Here is a 21,205-nt window from a genome sequence, read left to right on the forward strand (position 1 = left end):
GCACCCAAGCCCTTTCCCAGCCCTCCCCAGAGCTGCTCCCCCCTCCCCACTTCCTCCCATCTGCTATACTAGGTGCACACTCACTGTAAAGGGAGATGCAGAACCGCAGTCTCCCGCTGTCTGTCCCTCTGGCCTGTGTCACGTGTGTGCCTGTGGATGAAGGGCACCTTCTCTGCACTGTGGTGCTCTAAGCCACCCTCCTCCACATGTACACAGACCCAGGAAGGCCTCCTCTCAGGACCAGGGGTGCAGGCTGCGGCACTAGGGATCTCTGTGCTGTGGAGGGTCTTGGGAAGCACTGGTCCTGGGTGCAGAGCAGTCTTGTCCCCCCAGAGCTGTCATTCCAACTGCAGCTGCCATGAGGGGGTGCCCAGGACCAGACTGCGCTGCGGTCTGGCTGCCCAGTCATCTGACAAGGACCCTGGAGGAGAAATTACTGAGTCGCTGTCCTTGGGGGGCTCCTGGTGCCCTCTCGACAACTCTGCACGGCCCTACGGACTCCCAGCTGCAGAGCACCTGGCCCTGAGCCCATGAGGCCAGCTGCTGTTTGATGGATGGAGGGTCCGCATGGCTCAGGAGGCACAGAACAGGACAAAAGTTTGCAAACTCTAAACCAAACTTGTCCAAAGTGCAGCCTGCAGGCGGCACGCGGCCCAGGGTGGCTTTGAATGTGGCCCAATACAAATTTGTAAACTTTCTAAAAATATTCTGAGATTTTTTTGCGATTTTTTTTTTTTTTTTAGCTCATCAGCTATTGTTAGTGTATTTTATGTGTGGCCCAAGACAAGTCTTCTTCCAGTGTGGCCCAGAGAACCCAAAGATTGGGCAGCCCTGCTAAACTAAGCTTGCCGTAAGACACACCAAAGCAGCCAAAATTTCCTTACCATTTGCTGTTAAAAATAGCTTTGATTTGTTATCCAGACCTACTGTGCCGTTCTGAAGAGTTACCATCAAATAAATACACATACAGAGCCATGAACATTTTCTCCTCAGTGAAATGTTCTACGGAGCTGTTGCTATCTTCACGAAGTGTGTCAACAGCCCAACGAGAGCTGCGTCGCCGGGGAAAGAGAGTTCGGGCAAGATTGTTGATTCTTCTTTCTGATCAAGAAGATTGTGTACTGGTCCTCTTAGAGCCCTGGAGAGTCTGAAAACAGGAAATGCTGAGTTCCTCATCAAGACAGTCTTTTATAGCCATCCATGTCAATAAATAGATTATTTTTAAAAAGGAAAGCAACATAATGCATTCAGGAAGTTATTTGTGGGAACAGGAAACCTCTTATTTGAAAGAGTTATTGACTTTGATTGGGGACAATAGTGCTTTGAACATGGCAGGTGGGTGCTGGGCAGAGGCTGCTGCCTGGCTGAGGAGGACACAGGCGTGTTAGAGGCCCGTGGTGTCCGTTCCGACGGGGATCACGCTAAACCATGGGATTGCTGACCTGGGAGCGGGGATATGCAGCTCAGGGGAGGTCTGTCTGAGCGACAGCAGGACACGCAACCCAGCAGGCACCAAGGACAAGAGGTCGCTATCTTTAGAGGGAGACCAGGTGAGGAAAGGGCTTGGGAATTAGGAAATACAAAATAGGAAATCAAGGAATGTGTTCAGAAGCTGTTTATGGAAATAAGAAAACTCTTACTTCAAAGATATGGGACATGAACCAGAAATAAGCATTATGATGATGAACACAGTGTTTTGTTTTTGTTTTTGAGATGGAGTCTCACTCTGTTGCCCACACTGGAGTACAATGGTGCAATCTGGGCTCGCTGCAACCTCCACCTCCCAGATTCAAGCTATTCTCCTGCCTCAGCCTCTTGAGTAGCTGGGATTACAGGGCCCCGCCACCACGCCCAGCTAATTTTTGTATTTTTAGTAGAGATGGGGTTTTACCATGTTGGCCAGGCTGGTCTCTAACTCCCGACTTCAGGTGATCCACCCACCTGGGCCTCCCAAAGTGCTGGGATTATAGGCATGAGCCACCGTGCCTGGCGAAAAGACAACGTTTAAACTTCATATTTCTACAAAATATTCTGCCACCAACACAGACACATAAAGAGTGAGCTGCAGTGCACCAAACGAATCAGGTCCTGTGGTTCTCAGGTTCTTCTGCTCTGCTTGGGTTCCAGTGCCATGGCCAGGGCTTTCTGCATAGGGATCCTCTGCCCAGCTTGCCAGCAAGCGGAGGGCACTCACAGTTGGGGGCAGGGCCCAAGTCTTCTGCTTAAAAGAAAACAGGACGAAAGCCAAAGGGAGGAGGGCCTCTCCCACACATCATCTTCATGCCTGGGAGGAGGCCGGCCTCCCTTCCCAGTGGGGAAGCCCCTGCAGTTCCAGCCCACCTACCCCTTCTCCTTCAGTTCCACTTTCTCTCCCACTCTCCCCCAGCCCAACCTGCCATCTCTCAGCCCCTGGTCCTGCCCCAATTTCCACGCTGTTAATCAGCTGCCTTTAAAGATGTTCGCGGCACAGTGGTACCTGCAAAGGTAACCAATCCCACAAGAGCAGAGAGGCTGTGACACCCGGCAAGGCCCTGGAAAATCCCCTCCCCAGCCCCAGCGCGACGTGCTCCTGAGATCAGCCCTGCTGGGTGGTCCCCTCCACAGCCGTGGACACATGCAGGCTCCTTCCTTCTCGGTGGGTTAAGACATAAGGAACTCCCCAATAGGAAACATGAAGATCTAGTAAAGTTTCCTCTCATTTCAATCCTATTTTGTGCCTGTTTCCAGTTCCACTGACTAGAATTCCTCAACACTGTCCCAATATTTAAATGTTTTTGTGTTTTAGCACTCCTGTTTTAAATCGGGAGGAACGCTTTCACTTTTCCAATTATTCCTCATTTGTTTCATCCTGTTTGTTTTTTGGCTATTGTGGCTATTGTGTCATATCTTCACAGTCTCTCTAGGTTTTTAAAGGTCTCTGTTCCCTGAGTTCTATGTGCTGCTTCTGAGGTCACCATTTGTTTGCTTTTCTCTGGGCAGGTAAGGAAGCTGTCAATCGTCATAACAGAAAGTTGAGTGTAAACAGGCTTCGCCATGAGGGATTCACTAGCTCGCCAATGAAAAGTCCTGGGAGGCCGGGTGCGGTGGCTCATGCCTGTCATCCCAGCACTTTGGGAGGCCGAGGGGGGTGGATCACTTGAGGTCAGGCGTTGGAGACCAGCCTGACCAACATGATGAAACCTTGTCTCTACCAAAAGCACAAAAATTAGCTGGCTGTGGTGGCACACACCTGTAATCCCAGCTACTCAGGAGGCTGAGGCAGGAGAATCACTTGAAACCAGGAGGCGGAGGTTGCAGTGAACCAAGATCATGCCACTGCAGTCCAGCCTGTGCAACAGACTAAGACTCTGTCTCAAAAAAAAAAAAAAAAAGTCCTGGGAGGTGCAGCCTGCGCAACTGCCTTATCCACTTCTCTTCTCCTGAAGGGCTGGCCCTGCCCCAGGCCGGTCTCCCCTAGAAAGCATGGCCGGTTGATCTCCGGAAGCGCAAGTCCACCCTGTGATTCCACGCCTCACTGTCTAGCGGCTCGGCTCCCTATTACACGGGAAGATTCCTCTTGATGTGAAGTCAGCCATGATCAGATCTCACCTAATCTCCATGTAGAACTTGTAACCAGGACCGTTCCAGGCACACACTTCAGACTGTCCCCTCCTGGGGGTGTCCCTGTGCTGAGCCCTCCCGTGAGGCTGGGCATCAGAAAATAAGACTTTTCCCCTTGAAACTCCATAGCCATGTGCTTCATGTTTCCACAGCACTTACCACACTGTGCTGCAAACAGTGCTCCCAAAGTCTACATATTCACGCTCAACCAGATTTAAACTTCCTTCAATCTACATGTTTGTATGTATCCTACAGTACCAAACACAATTTACTACACTTCAAAGAGGCTCATGATTATGAATTGAATTTTTTCTCTTGTCCTTCTTGTTTTGACTGATTAATTATTGGAGAAACTGGAACTGAGAGAGGATTTCTTTCATGGTCCAGCACTTAGGAGTAGTGTGTCATGATGTTCTCTTGAGAAAGCCTGGGCTTCTCTTCAACGGAGTTTTAGTTAACTTGGAGAAATCTGTTTCCAGTATGCTCAATTCTACCAAATTTACTTGAATTTCTATATAGTTGTTTTGCGTATTTTGAAAATTTATAACCTTCAAGGGCTACCAGGTGTCTTCACAACAGAAAGCTTGAGGTAGTATTAGGATGAAAGGTCAGAGGTTGACACCTTCCAGAAAGATGGAACAGACGGACATGGGCGTAAAGCCAAGGTTAGGTTTTACACATAAGAGGCAGAACCGCCTGATTCTGAGAAATAGAGATATAAAATAGTAGAAGATATTATACAATACAAATACCTTCTGCTCTATGTAGTTAAAAATAAGAAACGTGTTCATATCAGTATTTTTTTTTTTTTTGAGACAGGGTCTCACTCTGTCACCCAGGCTGAAGTGTAGTGGCATGATGTCAGCACACTGCAACCTCCTCCTCCAGGCTCAAGCAATCCTCTTGCCTCAGCCTCCCAAGTAGCTGGGACTATAGGCATGCGCCACCACTCCCAGCTAATTTTTTTATTTTTAGTAGAGACAGGGTTTCACCATGTTGGCCAGGCTGGTCTCGAATTCCTGGACTCAAGTGATCTGCCTGCCTGGGCTTCCCAAAGTGCTGGGATTACAGGCATGTATTTACCAACCTGAGTAGGTATTAATGCTATTCCATTTTTATCCTTGAAAAGGGGAAGGAAGATATTTTTGGATTATTCTAAAATTAAAAGTAAATTGTATGCTGCCTAGGACTCGCCACAAAATAACCTGGAGCTGTGTGGGTAGGCAGAGGGAGTGGACACATAAATAAAACAAGACTGGCCTGGTCTGGCAATTTCGGAAATTATCTGAGACAGATCTGTGGGGATTTACTACATTCTTTGCTTCCATATGTGCTTGCATTTTTTATGATAAAAGTCATCTTTTTTAAAGCAGGGGTTTAACCTCTCAAGCAACTGAGTGTGACCGTCACTTTTAAAATGCTTCTGATATTAAAATCGCTCCCAGAACAGCATAAAATAAGTCATTTTTAAAGCTGGTGTGGGATGTAGCTGTGATCCTGGGAAAACATAAAGCTGGTTTCAGGTATGGATCCACACCTGTGCTGTGTTCATACCAACAGCCCAGCTCAGGAACGTAGGCCAGCCGTCAAGTTGTGCAACCGGCACCAATTTCTCCTGCCAGCCAGAGCCTCCTTACCTTCCCACCTTATTTCCGGCCACTTCCCAGCACCCATTCTTACTCCAGGTGGGCCTAAATCCTCTCCGCTCTTCACGAGGCTCTTCCATGCTTATCCTGGCTCAGAACATCTCTCATCCCCCTGACTGGGCCTCCATCCTCCACGAGGAACCAAATCGTGGGAAAGCTGGATTCCACAAGCCGCCCTGCAAGCCCCCTGACGGCAGAAGGTTGCCTTCTACAACAGTTTAGCTAAAAACCTTCTTTTCGCTAGATAAAGTTGTATTTTACTTCCACGCAAAATAAACAAAAACTCAGTTTTCTGCCTTCAATCCTTCTGTCTTTTATTTCACAGAAGGAACTTTGGTTCTCTTAAATAAGGCTTCTACTCTGCATGTCTTTCCCAACAGATAAGATTGTTTACGTCTACTTAACAGTTCTCAATGTTTGCTGTTCTGTGTCACCCTCAGAGTTACAGACTACTGTGACTCATGCCTGGAGAAGCAGCAAGGTGGGGTGAGAAAGGCCAGGTGACCTTTGTCCAACCATGGCTGGCAAGCGACAAAGAAAGCGGGCTCAAAACGTGGCCTCTGAAGTCTCGATCCCCTGCATTTCTGCTGCGCCTTGAGCCCCCTGTGCTTCACGGGGCTGGGCTCTCAACTGCAAAGCAGGTATTTTTTGACCACAGATGAATTTCTAAAATTTGGCAAAAGGATTTAAAAACTCTAGAAATAGTGTGTATTTAGATATCTGTTCCCCAAATAAATTTGAGTATGACCTTTTTTGATCATGGTCATTAGTAGATAAAACCGTATTTGTTTACAAGCAATATTAACTCTATAGGATTTAGTTCACATTACAAAACCTGGTTGACCAACTACCAGCACTAACAGATAACTAAATAGTAGGTTTGGAGAAAGAAACTGTGAACAGAAAGGCTATTAAGTAGGAGATGTTGCTTTTTAAGTCACAACAAAAAAATTATAAATATTGTCACCGGGGCATGGTGGCTCATGCCTGTAATCCCAGCACTTTGGGAGACTGAGGCGGGTGGATCACTTGAGGTCAGGAGTTCGAGACCAGCCTGGCCAAGACGGCAAAACCCCAACTCTCTTTAAAAAAAAAACAAAAACAAAAATTAGTCAGGCATGGTGGCGGGCGCCTGTAATCACAGCTATTCGGGAGGCTGAGGAAGAAGAATCACTTGAACCTGGGAGGTGGAGGTTTCAGTGAGCCGAGATCACACCACTGCACTCCAGCCTGGGCAACAGAGTGAGACTTCATCTCAATAATAATAATAATAAATAAATATTGTCACTTATTTTTGCCAGTGCAAATCTATAAAACATGAGATGAAGGATAATGTGTAGGACATGGCCAGAAAGAGCTTGAATGTGAAAGTGAGAGGTAACAACGTGCTAGCAGCCCTGGCTCGCTCTCGGCACCTCCTCAACCTGGCCGCGCTCCTCCATCTGGCCGCGCTCGAGGAGCCCTTCAGCCGGCTGGTGTGCTGTGGGGGCCCATCTCTGGGGCTGGCCGAGGCCGGAGCCGGCTCCCTCTGCTGGTGGGGAGGTGTGGAGGGAGCGGCGCGGGTGGGAGCTGGGGCTTCGAGTGGTGCTCACGGGCCGGCGCGGGTTCCAGGTGAGCGTGGCTCGGCAAGCCCCGCACTCAGCGCGGTAGGCCAGTGCCTGCTGGGCTTGATGGGGGACGAGCTCCCTCTGGGCTGCAGGAGTGCCTGGGCTAGGTGCGGCAAAGTCCCTCGCCAGTGCCAGTGAGAGGTGAAGCTGGCTGGGCTTCTGGGATGGATGGGAACTTGGAGAACTTTTCTGTCTAGCTAAAGGTTTGTAAACGCACCAATCAGCACTCTGTATCTAGCTAAAGGTTTGTAAACGCGCCAATCAGCACTCTGTGTCTAGCTAAAGGTTTGTAAACGCGCCAATCAGCACTTGTCTAGCTAAAGGTTTATAAACGCACCAATCAGCACTCTGTGTCTAGCTAAAGGTCTATAAACGCACCAATCAGCACTCTGTGTCTAGCTAATCTGGTGGGGACTTGGAGAACTTTTGTGTCTAGCTAAAGGATTGTAAACACACCAATCAGCACTCTGTGTCTAGCTAACGGTTTGTAAACACACCAATCAGCACTCTGTCAAAACAGACCAATCAGCTCTCTGTAAAACGGGCCAATCAGCTCTCTGTAAAATGGACCAATCAGCAGGATGTGGGTGGGGCCAGATAAGGGAATAAAAGCAGACCACCCCAGCCAGCAGGGCAACCTGTTCTGGTCCTCTTCCACGTTATGGAAGCTTTGTTTTTTTGCTCTTTGTAATAAATCTTGCTGCTGCTCGCTTTCTGGGTTTGTGCTGCCTTTGTGAACTGTAACATCTCTGCGAAGGTCTGCAGCTTCACTCCTGAAGCCAGCGAGACCACGAGCCTGCCGGGAGGGATGAACAACTCTGCATAGAAGAAATGAACAACTCTGGACGCGCCACCTTTGTGAACTGTAACACTCACTGTGAAGGTCTGCAGCTTCACTCCTGAAGTCAGCGAGACCATGAACCCACCAGAAAGAAAAAATTCCGGAAACATCTGAACATCTGAAGGAACAAGCTCCAGACATACCATCTTTAAGAACTGTAACACTCACCGCTAGGGTCTGTGGCTTCATTCTTGAAGTCAGGGAGACCAAGAACCCACAAATTCCGGACACAAAAGAAGACTTGGTGAGGCCAGAGGCACAGTTCAAACTTCAGTATAAGTTGCAGAATCGGAAAAGTTTCAGCCTTGCTGCCCGTCTCCTCCCATTTTTGACTCTGGAAAGGCCTGTGAGGAACCTGTTTGGCGTATCGAGTGAGGACTGCTCTACTTTAACAGCAGCCACTTGTGTCTCCCATATGTTCTCACCCCTTCTGCTCTGAATCAGGCTTTGTTCCCTAGTGAAGCACAAAAAGCAGGAAAGCAGGGAAAATTGGAGAAGGTGGAAAGGGTGGAGAGGCAGTGCCAGAGCACAGATCTAGCCACAACGTGTCCCTTCCATCGCCTTTGGAAAATGCAAGGAAGGATGTACCAAAACTCTGCAGCTTACAACACTGTATTTTAGAAATTTTCTGAGTTTAAGAAATAGATGCCATACCCCAAGACAAAAAGAAAAAGTGGGTTGCACAATGGATTTGTACCATTTCCTGATACAAGTGATGCTCATTTCCCAAGAAAAATAGGCATAGCCGATGGCCTAGGATGCAAAATTATAAACCAACTCATTGCACCACTGGAAACCACGCCCTGCTTCTAGATTCCGTCTTGACATAAGGTCCAAGTTTCTCATCTGCACCCTCCACATGGCATCTCCTACCCCTAATTCCTCTCTGACACCTGCAGCCACTGCTGACCAGTGTGACCAGTGCTGAGCGGTGGCCCCAGGAAGGCTGAGCTCTCTCCCTGCAAGTTGTGCCAGGATTCTGTGCCCCGAAGGGAAAACTGTTCCTGGTGATTGCCATGTCCCAGTTCCTTCCTCTTGTGATTCCAGATCACAGGGCCAGGCCTCTCCCTGGATCTCCCCCTTCCCACACCCCCCGCCCAAGATCTTGCTCTTGGCGGCCTCTCTCTCAGAGATGAAAAGTCCTGTCTTGACCCTTGTGGCCCAGGGCTGGGGCCTGACACCCACAGCAGGTGCCCAGAATGTTAATGCCACCAACTTTTCCTGTCCCCTGCCGGAAATGCCTTGTCCACCAGCAGCTCCTGCTGAGATCCCTTGATCGGCTCCTTCTGTGAGTCTCGACACCACCTACCACCGCACTGTTCTCCCACGGAGATGACAGACAGCTTAAGTTTTAGTCTTCTGATGCCCAGCAAGAATATACAAAGAAAACTGGCCTAACCAATGTATTAATAGTAAAATCTGGTTCATTCGTAAGTAGAGTTCTGAGGGTTTTCAGATGCTGCTGTGATGTTTAAGGTACAGGCAATTTACCCAAGGCATGTGATGTTGAAATATGTTTCAGAATAAACTTCCGCATGAAAATTACAGGCAATAAAATGTACCAGCTTTCTCCTTCTTCATTAATGGAGGAACATAAAAGCTCAATTAAAAATACAGACTCATGCGTCACTTAGTTCTTTTTAGTCCTTGCAATTTAATAAAACATTGGTATTGAGGTGTCATAGGAAAATGGAAAGTTATTGCTCTGTTTCTGGCTCAGTAGCCATGTTCGGCTTACATCATAAATCCAGAGCCATGGGGAGTGTCTTTTCCCTACTTCATCAGAGCCTAGAATGCTCACAGGTGGGGTCCGGTGTGGGCAGCACAGGAGAAGCATAGAGAGGGTGAGACAGCCCTGGGGAAAGGCAGGGGCAGGGAACAAGCTCTGAGGGCAGGGCCAACATGTCAGGTTTACTGCTGAACTCCAGGGTCTAGAACAGCGTGAGAGGGAAGAGGGACTCCATAATTAGCTGTCGAATAAGTGGAATCCCAAGAAGAAAACTGGGTGGGAGTGTGGAGATAAATACTAGCAACAACGACACAAAGAAAGCAAGGATTGTTTCATAGCCGGGACAAGCTCATTCATCGGAAACCATGAAATGGAACCTGTCTCCCCACACCCAGCAAAATAACAGCCCTACTGCCTGTCCTCAGAGTGCCCTATGATCACCACCCACCTCAGTAAAGAGACAACCCATGCATTTGACCACATCCTAAGCCCTTTTTCCTCTTCTCTGTTTCTTCTCAAAGGTCAGGTGATCATGTGGGTTCCAGCTTTTATAACCACATTCCTTAGACCCAAACCACGCTAGGTAAGTGAAGGCAGGAATGAAGAAATGCAACAAGAAACTAGGGGAAGGCCTACCAGCTGATGGACATCGGATGGGTCTCGCCGCTTGCCCTCGGTGAAGCCCAGCCTGAGGCCACAGTTGGCAGCTGTGCTTCTGTGGCAGAAGATCCAAGCCCTGCCCAGGGGTCACAACATGCAACATGACTCCTTCCACAGGGCAGGGGCAACCCCTTACCATGGAAACACATGCATTTCCACGACAACTCATACCTACATGTGCCTCTGTGTTGGAGAGTATTGCATATTGCAGATGTCCAAAAGTGCACAAAGTTTTAACTTTATAAATCACACGAAGTGATGCTCTCCTAACTCAGAGTTACATTTTGGCAAGAGCCAGAAATGTAACAATGTATTTCCAAGCAAGCAGTGAGTAAACAGGAAGCAAAGTGTTTGCTCCCCAGGATCAATTATAATCTACAGACCACATTCCCTCCACTCTAGAGACCTAGAAATATGTTTTAAAAGTATCTCATTCGTTTAAATTATGACTCTTAAATTACTTTATTAGTTACTTGTGTGGCCATTTAAATAAGTCAGATTTTACTGGAAATAAATCAATGATTCATCTAAGGACAATCTATGACTCAAATATTTCCCTCCATTAATCAATAAATGTTCCTTTTCCCAATGTGCTTCCCCGCCAAGGAAATCAATGTCTCTGGATAACTAGGTAGGCGCAAATATGTCAGAGCACATCAGACTAAGAACACAGAAGGGAAACACATCTGGAGCTTTTCGCATCCGGGGCCTCACTCCACCACTGATACGCTGGTAGCTGATTCTCATCGGACCACACGAGTCAGAATGCACGTGGTGGGTGAGGCTGGGACAGCCTGGAGAGACAGGAGAGAGCAGCTAGCGAGAGGTCCTTGGGGTGTTCGGCAGCTATGGTCTCTAAGGTCCCGGCCCCCAGACAGGCCTACAACAGCCACGGCACCTCCGCTTCCCTTCTCAGGGCCCAGAGCCCACCAGGCAGCAGCAAGGGGCTACCGTGCAGGAGTTCATCTTGGACTCTGTCCCAGGCACGCTCTTGTAGGAACCCAAGAGAACTGGAGGAGTCTATAAGGAGGTGTTGTCATCTAGATGTAGCTGGGGACAGAGATCAGAAAACAGGGCCCAACCTCCTCGGTGAGGTAGGAGACGGGACTTGATTCTGGAGGCGGGGTTCAGACACTGGACCAAACTGAGAACCTGCTAACACAGGGACAGAGGTCAGGGGATGTGCCCATCAGTGTGCCATGTCAGTTTACTATTGCCATGGCAACACCCAAGCATTACCGCCCCTTTTCATAGCAATGACCCCACAACCCAAAAGTTACTGCCCTTTTTCTAGAAATTTCTGCATAAACTGCCCCTTAATCTACATGTAATTTAAAGTGCATATAAATATGACTGTAGGCCTGCCCTGAGCTGCTACTTTCTGCCTAGCAGGTAGCCCTGCTCTGCAGGAGCAGTCACAGAGCTGTAACACTGCTGCTTCAACACAGCTGTTTTCTTCCACCCTACCATCTGCTTGCTCTTGAATTCTCTCCTGGGTGAAGCCAAGACCCTTTGAAGGCTAAGCCCCAATTTGAGGCTCACCTGTCCTGCATCACCAGGAAGACTAGAGACCAAAGGCGGGGTCTCACTGGGTGCAGTCATCCTCAAGCCTTCACCCTGCTCTCTGCCCTCCTCTGCTCTGCCCCAGAGGCCCCAGGAATCCAGCAGACTCCACTGGATGTATCCACAGTGCAGCTCCATCCCCGAGAGCCTCACCTCCAGCCCACATCAGTTTTACCTCCCAACTTGAACATCTGTCACCCTTCCCCCCATGAACAACTTGATTTGTTTTCTAAGAGAAATTCTGAACCTACTTGTTAATAATTAAATGCCCTTTCTCCTTCCTTCCAATTTATAGTAAGAGAATGTCTTACAAATCTGAAAAGCAGCAAGAAACCTTGTGCCAGAGGAGGAGCTAGAGAGGCTATCCTTACTTGAGAGAGTGTGGTCCTGGGAGCCACAGGTGGCTGCGAGGAGGCCCTTGCAGGAAGAGGGAGATGTCACCGCAGGGCGGTAGCTCCAGAGCCCTGCGAGGGCCAACCGGCTTCCATGGAAGCGCCCCAGCCTCGAAGTCCCCATCCAGTGGGCGGAGCTTAGCACTGCAGGGAAGCTCAGACATGACCCTGATGGAGTATGGGTGGGTGTGCAGGCTGCGGGGACAGAGGCAGAGGAAAGCTCAGGCAGGACCCTGATGGAGTGTGGAGTGTGCAGGCTGGGAGGACAGAGGCCGTGGAGGGCAATGGTTAAAATGATCTGTTGGCCATTTCTATCACTGTCCATCCCACTTGTCCTCCCTCACACAGTCGGGACCAGAGTGCAAGGATCCCAGACCTCTGACTTTCTTTCCGCCCTAGTTTCATGGAGGCGAACTGATGGATTCACAGCCGTGCATCTTTGAGAGTTGTTGGAATATAGTTTCATTCCCTAGGATTAGGGAAGATCTTGGATTCGAATCCGTAGACTCTTCCTGAACCCCCACTGCATCCCAGCTTTTGAAAGAATTCCTCCCTGTGCACCATCACTCTTGATCCTCACGACAGTTCTATGGGCATCAAGTTTCTTAATGGCAAAGAGCCTTGTAGGACTGAGGCTCAAGCCGGGTTCACACAGCCAGGTGCCTGGTGCCCCTTCTACCACCACATCTCCTACCATCTCCTTGCTGCCTTGCTCCCCGGCTGAGCTGGGTCCATGCCTGTATCTCCATGGTATCTACAACACTGCTTTTAACTTCTGCCATCGAGTGAGCCCGCAGACAATGCACCATGGTGACGGACGATGGGCCCATGCCCTAGGAGGGAGGGGGACAGAGGGCGAATGAAGGGGCCGAGACGAAGGAGCTGTGAGGTCTTTACATTCACAGCCTCAGGTCTTAGGGCTAATGAGAACGAATGACTGGGATAACCCAGGTGCCTTTCTAGACCCTACGGAAGGAGCAAGAATCTTATTTGGCAGTGACACCAGTTCTACCCCACAGAGATGGGAAGAGATCAGGACAGCATTGACCTAAGGGCCGTCCTATGCTTACGTAAGGTCGGTCCTGCTGAGTCCTGCTGCCGGGAACAGGAGTCAGGGTGCGTAGGGCACCAGGCATGAGGATTTGTCACTGGGAACAAGGATGTGTGGAGACCGTGCGAAGCAACCCGACCTCTCCTACTGTGGGACCCTGTGGCCCAGGGTTATCTCCGTGTCACCTGGTGGGCTCCTGAGCAACTTTGTGCTTTTTTGTGTGCAGGGAGGTGAAATGACCCAGAACAAACCCTGAAATCCAAGCAGGTTGGTGTGACCTTCTGAAACCTCTGATGCCAAACCAGCACCTCCCAGGTACTCTGGAGCCAGCACACATGCTCTGCGCCCAAAGCCACGTGGCTTCTGCTGACAGGCCCCGGCCCATCAGTGCATCTGATCCTGCAGCCCATGTGGCTTAGCTTTCCTTCTCCCTCTGCCCCAAATTCCCCATCCCTCACTGGCCCACTTCTGCTCATGCTTCAGCCTCCTGGCTTCCTCTAGGAAGCCACCTTGCTCCCCGGCTGAGCTGGGTCCATACCTGTATCTTCATGGTATCTATGTCACTGCTTTTAACTGTGCTGTGTTTTGAGGACCTGTTCAGGAGCTGTTTCCTCCACCAAGCCAAGAGCACTCACAGCAGCACCCATGGTAGGAACTCTGTGCATACCTGGTGGATTAACATGTGCCAATTACAGTGGGGCCACAAATCCAGGACAGCACCACCATTTCCTTCACCCGAGGTTTGAAGGAGAAAGAACAGGGGTGAGGGGAGAATAGGATCGAGTACAAGTCTGGAGGGACTGACTGGGTGTGGGGCAGAGGACAGCTCTGTCTGAGCCCATTCTCCATGCTATTGAGATAACCACATGAAGACACAAGCCAACCAAGGCATCTGCCCTGCCTTCGTGGAAACCTGCGACTCTGCCGGGGCCGTGGAGATCCAGGCACAGACAGCAACGCCCCAGCAACTGCCTCCACAGTCTCTGTGGGGAGTAGCTGCATCGTGATCATCGCAACAGCAGCCACCGCGGGCAGAGTTCCTCCTGCGTGCCAGGAGCCATGGCGGGTGCGATACCTGCCTCACTTCGTTGACCCTGACAAGGTCACCGGCCAGGGGATCATTAGACCCAAATTTCAAAGGAGGAACACAGAGCTGTAGTCTGCACTGGACATGCACGTGCTTAGGTGATTGATAGCGCAAGGCACCATTACTGAGTGTCCGTGGTGCTGTGTATATATTCACTATTGAAAGAACAACAGCGGCGCCTCCCTGCCTGTGATCGTGGCCTTGTTGCTGTTCTAGTAGGGGCAGGGGGACACCAGTAGAGGCCAGCAGGGTTTTACACCCAGAAGCTAAAGAAAAGGAAGAGGTGGTTTGGAGGGAAAATTGTTGACTGAAGAATTCAACTATTGGGAGCCAGCTGACTCCACTCTATTTATTTTTCTATTAAGATGGTTTACTGAATTATTTGAATTGCAGGAATCCAGTCATTTTAATTTGCTCAGATGTGGCTTATTGAACTTTGATTTTCTGTGCTGAAGAGCAAACAGAACGTTCAAACAAATTTAAATTGGGCACGTTTAAAATAAGGCGCAGCGTTGCGTCGGCGGCTCTGTGTGGAGCGTTATCAGGATTTGCTCAATGCATGTGCACAGAGATGCAAAATTGCCTTCACCAGAATCAATCTTGGGTTATGTGTGGTCCAAAGAATGCTTCTAAGCCCCCTGCGGTAGGAGTGAGACCTGGAAGATATGGGCAATGGGACAAAGGCCCCCAGACCACCACTGGGGAGGGGGTTCTGTTCACAGGACGGAGGAGCCTGTTTGGGAAGAAGCAGGGACAGAGCTGGGCTGCTCTGCATGACACAGCGGGACAGGGATTGGCTGGGAGGAGATGGAGTGAGTATTCAAAAGGCAGGAGGAGGGAGATAGGGCCGCAGACCTCAGGGTGGGAGGGGTGTGTGGGGTGGGGAGGCCCTGACGGGTCTCTGGAAGGCGAAGGAGCTGACAGGGCTTCCGGGTTCGCTGTGGAGCAGCTGGGGTGCTCTTTCGTCTGCTCTGCCTGCCTCCGAGGTCTCTGGGTGTCTCCCTTGCTCACTAAAGCTTGTGTGTGGTGGATCTTTGAGGGGGGACTTGAAAAAGACACAAGCTTTGCCACTGGGACACTGCACAGGGCCCCCGCCAGGGTCCTCGACCTCAATTTCCCACTCGTGTCCCACCTGCCCGGCCCCCTCCTCTCCTCCCTGGCCTTGCCAGGGGCACATTTTTACCTCCAGTGCGGCTGCAGAAGGAGCTGGCCACGGGTGGCTGGGTTCACAAGTCAGGATCAAGTGATTAACCAGGGCCACGTGTGCCCCCTAGCAATGAGCAGAACCATGGAGCAAAACAAAATCACTCGGTTTGGAGGATGAAAGGGTGAGAACCAGGTGGCCAGGAGAGGGGCACACAGTGTCACCATGAGGAGGTGACATGATCCCCAGGTGGGGGGCGGGAAGGCGAGAGCGAGAGTGACAGTGTCAGCGTGAGGCTGGCAACAGACAGCGTTGAAACCACAGTTGTGCTTAGGGGCTAGGACGTGCCCAAGGTTAGCCAAACAACAGAAACCCCGCATGGGGGCAGCCTGGGAGCCCTCTTTCCACACCTTCATGCTCACATGAACCCATGTGGGGCCATCTCCTGTCTCAGTTTCCTCATCTGCAAAATGAGAACGTAATTGTGCTCCTAAAAAATTACAAGGACTAAGTGAGTTATTACATGCAACGAAGTTAGAATGCCCTCACCATGCACAGCCTGAATGTAGAGCAAGAGATTTCAGTGGAGTGGAAATAAATCCACCCTTGCTTCAGGGCTAACTTTAATAGCATCCCTGAAAACAAAGGAAACTCTGAGTACAACGGGAACCTCCTGCCGAAGGCCAGCCCTGAGCAGGCCCTCCCCACTCGCCCAGCTGAGCACGGCTCTGGCCGCTCTGTGCCTGGAGGCTGCGCCGAAAGCGCTCCCCTACCAAAGCCCTCGCTTTCTCAGTGCCGAGCCCCATGTTTCCATGTGGATTTACACCACTGCTTTACCCCTGCAGAGAAGACTGGTTTCCTGTCCCAAAAACAGAACTCGTGACTGAATTGACACCAAGATGAACTCAAGGCCAGGAGCCCGGGATGAAGGTAGCATCCCAAGGCATTCCTGCAGCGTTACCGGAACTCTCTGCACACAGGCACCTGCCACGGATATGTGTGCGTGGCTTCCCAATGTGATACAAGAAAAAGAGTAGACATGCCCGCAGTGGAACAAACAATAAATATTTAATTGAATGAGGAAATAAGTGAGGATCCCGAGAAAACGGTGTTGCTTAAACTGAGCATGGCCGGTTCCGGTTTTTAGAACCTCCAGGGGATCCTGGAATCTGCTTCTCCCCGCTGGATTCGTAGGTGTTGGGCTCTGCTGGCCCTGTGGTCAGAGGCGCTACCCGCCAGGCAGGCCAGGGGGTCCTCGCGGGACAGGTGTGGGAGACTGAGTGCAGGCATCTCAGACAGCTGCTTGAAGCCTCGGGCATTTTAATAAATGTCCCCCTATTTCATAGGCAAAAGCTTGGTGCCCCTGAACAAAACCATCCAACTGCAGCTGAGTGAAGACAGCACTGGCGGAAGCAGCTCTGTGCCCATGAGGGTTCTGCTCTGCAAGGCTGTGTGCACACACCAAGGACACCAGGACCAGAGAAAGCCACACGAAAGTTTTAATATTCGGCCCTCAGGCCAAGTGGCAGGAAGCCAAGCTAAGGCCCACCCGCCTCACCAGGAGGCTCCTGGTCCTGCTGCTGTGGCCAAGGAGTCCACACTGCGTTCCCTCCCCAAGGAGATGGCAGAGCTGCACGGTCCCGCAATCCCGCCACATGGCTCCGGTCTAGGGATTGGGTGAGGGGCTCTGGGAGCCCTGGAGGTGGCCTGTCAGGGGAAGGACCAAGCTGAGGGGTGGAGGGAGGAGGGTGAAGACGTGAGGCTGCTTTGGGACCACATCACAACCCACGAGTCTGATGTGAGCACCCAGCATTGGGGTGATGGGGTCTTTTCTCCCATAGCTTTTTCACATAAATCCACTGCTCTGGGAGGGGAATGTCAAGCTGTCCTTACATCCAGAGTGAGTCCTCGGGAGCGACCATTCAAACCTGTTCATTCCACACGATCAGGGCTAAATTGGTCTATTCCTTGACAGAGCATCCTAGCCCCAGAGGCAATACAGAAATACAGACATGTCAGCACAGAAAGGCAACAGGATTCCCACCAAGTGTCTATCACAAGATCAGACAGTCTGAGCTACCTGCATGGCTAGAATTATGCCTCAAGGTGCCAAACAGCTTTACACAGTTCTCAGGATTCTTCGAAGGGAGAAGAACTCCCTCTATGAGCTCGAAGACCCGCGTTGGAACTCCAGGCATCCTCTGACACCTCGATGCTGCTCTGCGAGCCTTGGTTTTCCTCTCTGTGGATGGGGACACGTCCGCTCCCTGGGGGCAGGAGGGGACAGTGGCTCAGCTCTGCCGCTCCACAGTGAGACTCCCTGGGTTGTGCCCCTAAAAGTCTCTTCCGCTAGATAAGCCTCAGTTTCCTCAGCTATTAAACGGACGTGTACCATCTATTTAGCAAACACTGCCCCTGCACTGTGGCAAGTCCTAGAAGCAACTTGTTTCAAATTTAAATGGCCACGTGTATAAATATGAACCATATGCTTGCGTTGAAGATACAGATCTGTTCTTCTCATTTTTTCTCAGGGGAATTCCTTGACCACGGAGACCCTGAACAGGCATGCTGTGGACAGGTGTTTACAGGGCTTACTCTGTGGCATGCCATCTTGATTATAATGTTTTATAAAGGACATTAATTACATGAAAGCATTAAATAAATAATTAATGTGATCATCAACAGTAAACAGCATAATAATCAACAGCACGTAGTCCATATAATATATTCTTGATGGTTTTAAACCATAACGAAAATAGAAAATAAAAAACTGTAGGTTCTAGAAGATTCAGGCGTTGCCAACTCATCCCAGGAGACCTGCGCTGTGTCGTAATGTTGCTTCTCCTTTTATACCTGACTCTGCCATCTGATTGCCCTGAAAATTAACGGCCCCAGGTTCCAGCCTCCACTAAGAGTGCTGCCAGGACTTGACCTCAGGAGTTCCTTGGATTCTTTCCTTCTCTGTTTTCACAGCCCGCATGCCAGGTTAGGCCCTCCTCATCTTATGACTCACTCACGCTATAACAACCTTCAAAACGATTTCCTGCTTTTAATCTCTCTCCACTCCAATCCAGCCTGAGACCTGCCAGGCTATTCCCAAAATAACTCTTCTCGTGTGTCACTCCCTGCCCCAGGCGCCCGACACCTTCCCCGCCAAGCTCTCTGTTCCCCTGCTCCTGGCTCTCCCTCCTGCACACAAGCGCATCTCACCTCCTGGTTTTCAGGGTACTGTGCTCAGCCAGGGCCTCCCCTGCTGCCCTGTTAGAAGCCTTCGTCCCTCAGAGTCCAGGGAGCTCCAACCCTCTCTGTGATGTGTTCTTAACTTTACTCCACATTTTGACATGATTTATCTGCACCCCACCATTAGTACCATGTGTGCCATGACATACGTGACATTTTCTAAGGCCCCTATCTAAATATTTCATCTTCAAAAGGAGTGGAGGCTCCTTTGGTTTGAGGCAAAAGCATGTTACAAAAGAACAATGCTAACTAGATTGCAGGCATTTATGTAATGATCTATTTATCCATCTTCTATACGCTTACACAGGGGAAAGGAAATGAGAAATTGAAATGCCAACAAAAGAAAACAAAGACCAGAATGAGAGCTCAAGAAGCACGTGAGGCCGGGAGGAAGCCACACAGGCCACAGGCTCCTGGGCAGCTATTCACCGTGTCCCAGGAGCAGTCACCCATCAGCTGAAATCCTCCCTCTCTCTGGAGTTAGTTACAGGTCAGGGCGTCCTGTGTTGGGGGAAAAGAACTGCAGATGCACAAGCATGCATTAAAATTAAATGACATTGAAGAGGAAGAAGAAGAGAAGTGGACGTGTGGGTTCCCCTCCTCCCACAAGTGTCCCCTGTCAAGATGTGTTGTCTTGAGAAGATAAAATAAGGGAAGAACAGAAGAGTAAAAGGGGTAAAGTGAGGCGACAGAGAGAAAAGAAAAGTAAGGAAAGAAGTAGTCAGAAAAAAATAAAAGAAGCAAATAGCGCTCATCCTCCTACCTCTGCTCAAGCTATAAACTAAAATCACCCCCTACTGAATATGTGCCCAAGAAGAAGGTGCTGTGAGAAAAGTGTTCTATCGAACCCAGGGACTAGCGTGTGCAGAGATGGATGAGGGAAACCCAGCCATGGCAAACTCAAGGACAAGCGAGAATAACACTGGACGGGGAGCAGACGCTCTGCTGTGCAGAAAACTCTTGCAAGCCAAAATTTAAAGATACACACGAACAAAGTAGAACAAAGTAGAATAAACAAGGACAGAAAAAATGAGAAAATTGGATGCTAAAAAAATCCTACTCTAAGTTGCATATTAAGTAAAATACTAAGAAATGAGGGAAAAAAGTTACAAATGTCATCCGTTATTATGCCAAATAATAACTAACTGGCCTGTTTGGCTTCCAGAGAGGATCAGGAACCATCTTAAAAACAAAACCAAACAACACAGCAGGCTCCAAAGTGCTTTTTAACAAGGTAAACAAGGGTACTTACTAACAATATCCCATAGAACTTAGAGAAGGCTTGGCGGAGGAGAGAGAGCATGTCGCCTAAGTGAGAAATGATGACGATTGTGGCCGGGGAGCCACACTGTCTTTCTCTTCAAGCACGGAGCATCTCACTCCTCCACATTTCGGAGAGCAAAGCTCCATGGGAGCGTGTAAACATTCAGGCTAATTGTCACTCGGGATCATCCGAAAGTCAGGAGAGGGCAAGAGGCAGTTGATTGCAGCAAGGATATGACAATGTCACTTTTAGTAACTGACTCAGTCCAACACCTCAGAGTCAAGTGCTTAATATAGGGCTACTCTTTCCGTTGGGTGGCAAGTTTAGCGAAATTGACCACCTGTTCCCTTGCAAGTCTGCCTGTCTCCAGCCTAAATCAGAAGGAGCGCCTGGCACCGCAGCTCGCAGGAGGTGCTGCAGCGATTGGATTTTGCCTCCTATCACTGCCTGTGAAATCCAGATGTTCTGGGACCTTCTCCAGTCCTGAAAAGGCTGCAGATCAAGCTGCTAAACACGCGGAAGTGATTCTTGTTGTTTTTAATATCCTTAGTTATGTGTCTTTTCTGGAGATTCTATTTTTGTACGTTTAAAACTCTGGTTTCCTTGCACATCAGCAGGGCCTCTACTAAAGAAATGGAAAAAAGGAGCGTGTGAGCCATGCACGCAGAGTCCCGCGGCTCCATCGCAAAGCCCCAGGAGGACTCCCTGTTCCATATTTGTGGACCGCTCCAAGTCCACTTAGTCACGATCTCTTGCCCAGTCTGTGGCCAGGGAGATCTAAGGTGTACTCAAATTGTTCATAAAATGTCTCCAGCAGTTTTTTAGAAGGGCTGCACCATTAATATCCCCCTTCCCCGCAATGTAACATGATGTTGTTTGCATCCTTGTGAATACAGTGTGCCCACCAATCTGAAACTCTAGCCGTGTCCACTAGGTTTTCGTCCTGGGCTTTCCCAAACAACAGCTTAATTGGAGTCAGCAATTTGAGAGAGAAAGGCCACAAAAATAAAAGCAATTCATAACAAGTTCCACTCACCAAGCTTAGACACACCCCTTAGGCACAGGTTACTCCTGTGGTTTGCTGGTGAAGGCCGGAACCTCTCCTCTTCATTAGACGTCTCTCTGTCCCCTACCTCAAAGAAATTCCTCTCTCCCTTAACGATGATTCTCACCGTTCTGTTAAATGACAAAATTGATAAAATGTCTCTACTGTGCATTGTCTGACAGTGTAGCTCATCAGGAATTTATGAGTCATTTTTGACAAGAGGATAATGAACCTCTTTATGACTGGGGCTCGCTGCCCGTATGTCTCCAAAGGGCTGGATGGTCCACATGCCCTCCGCCTCCCACACAAGGAGGTTATTTGCCATGTGGATATCCA

The 21,205-nt window shown here is 49.6% G+C and overlaps 1 protein-coding gene and 1 long non-coding RNA gene across 4 annotated transcripts in view; both read right to left on the bottom strand.

Moving 5' to 3' along the window:
* The window catches only part of RPS6KA2 (ribosomal protein S6 kinase A2), a 456,813-nt gene that overhangs the window by 265,411 nt on the left and 170,197 nt on the right, over positions 1–21,205 (bottom strand). The window lies entirely within an intron of this gene.
* LOC131382902 (uncharacterized) lies at positions 16,664–17,418 on the bottom strand. The gene is made up of 3 exons (XR_009212538.1): positions 17,401–17,418; positions 17,214–17,301; positions 16,664–17,027 (listed from the first exon to the last, which is right to left on the bottom strand). It is a non-coding gene; the product is annotated as an uncharacterized LOC131382902 (long non-coding RNA).

The sequence above is a fragment of the Hylobates moloch genome, unplaced genomic scaffold (assembly GCF_009828535.3).
Source record: "Hylobates moloch isolate HMO894 unplaced genomic scaffold, HMol_V3 SCAFFOLD_2, whole genome shotgun sequence".
NCBI classification, from domain to species: domain Eukaryota; kingdom Metazoa; phylum Chordata; class Mammalia; order Primates; family Hylobatidae; genus Hylobates; species Hylobates moloch.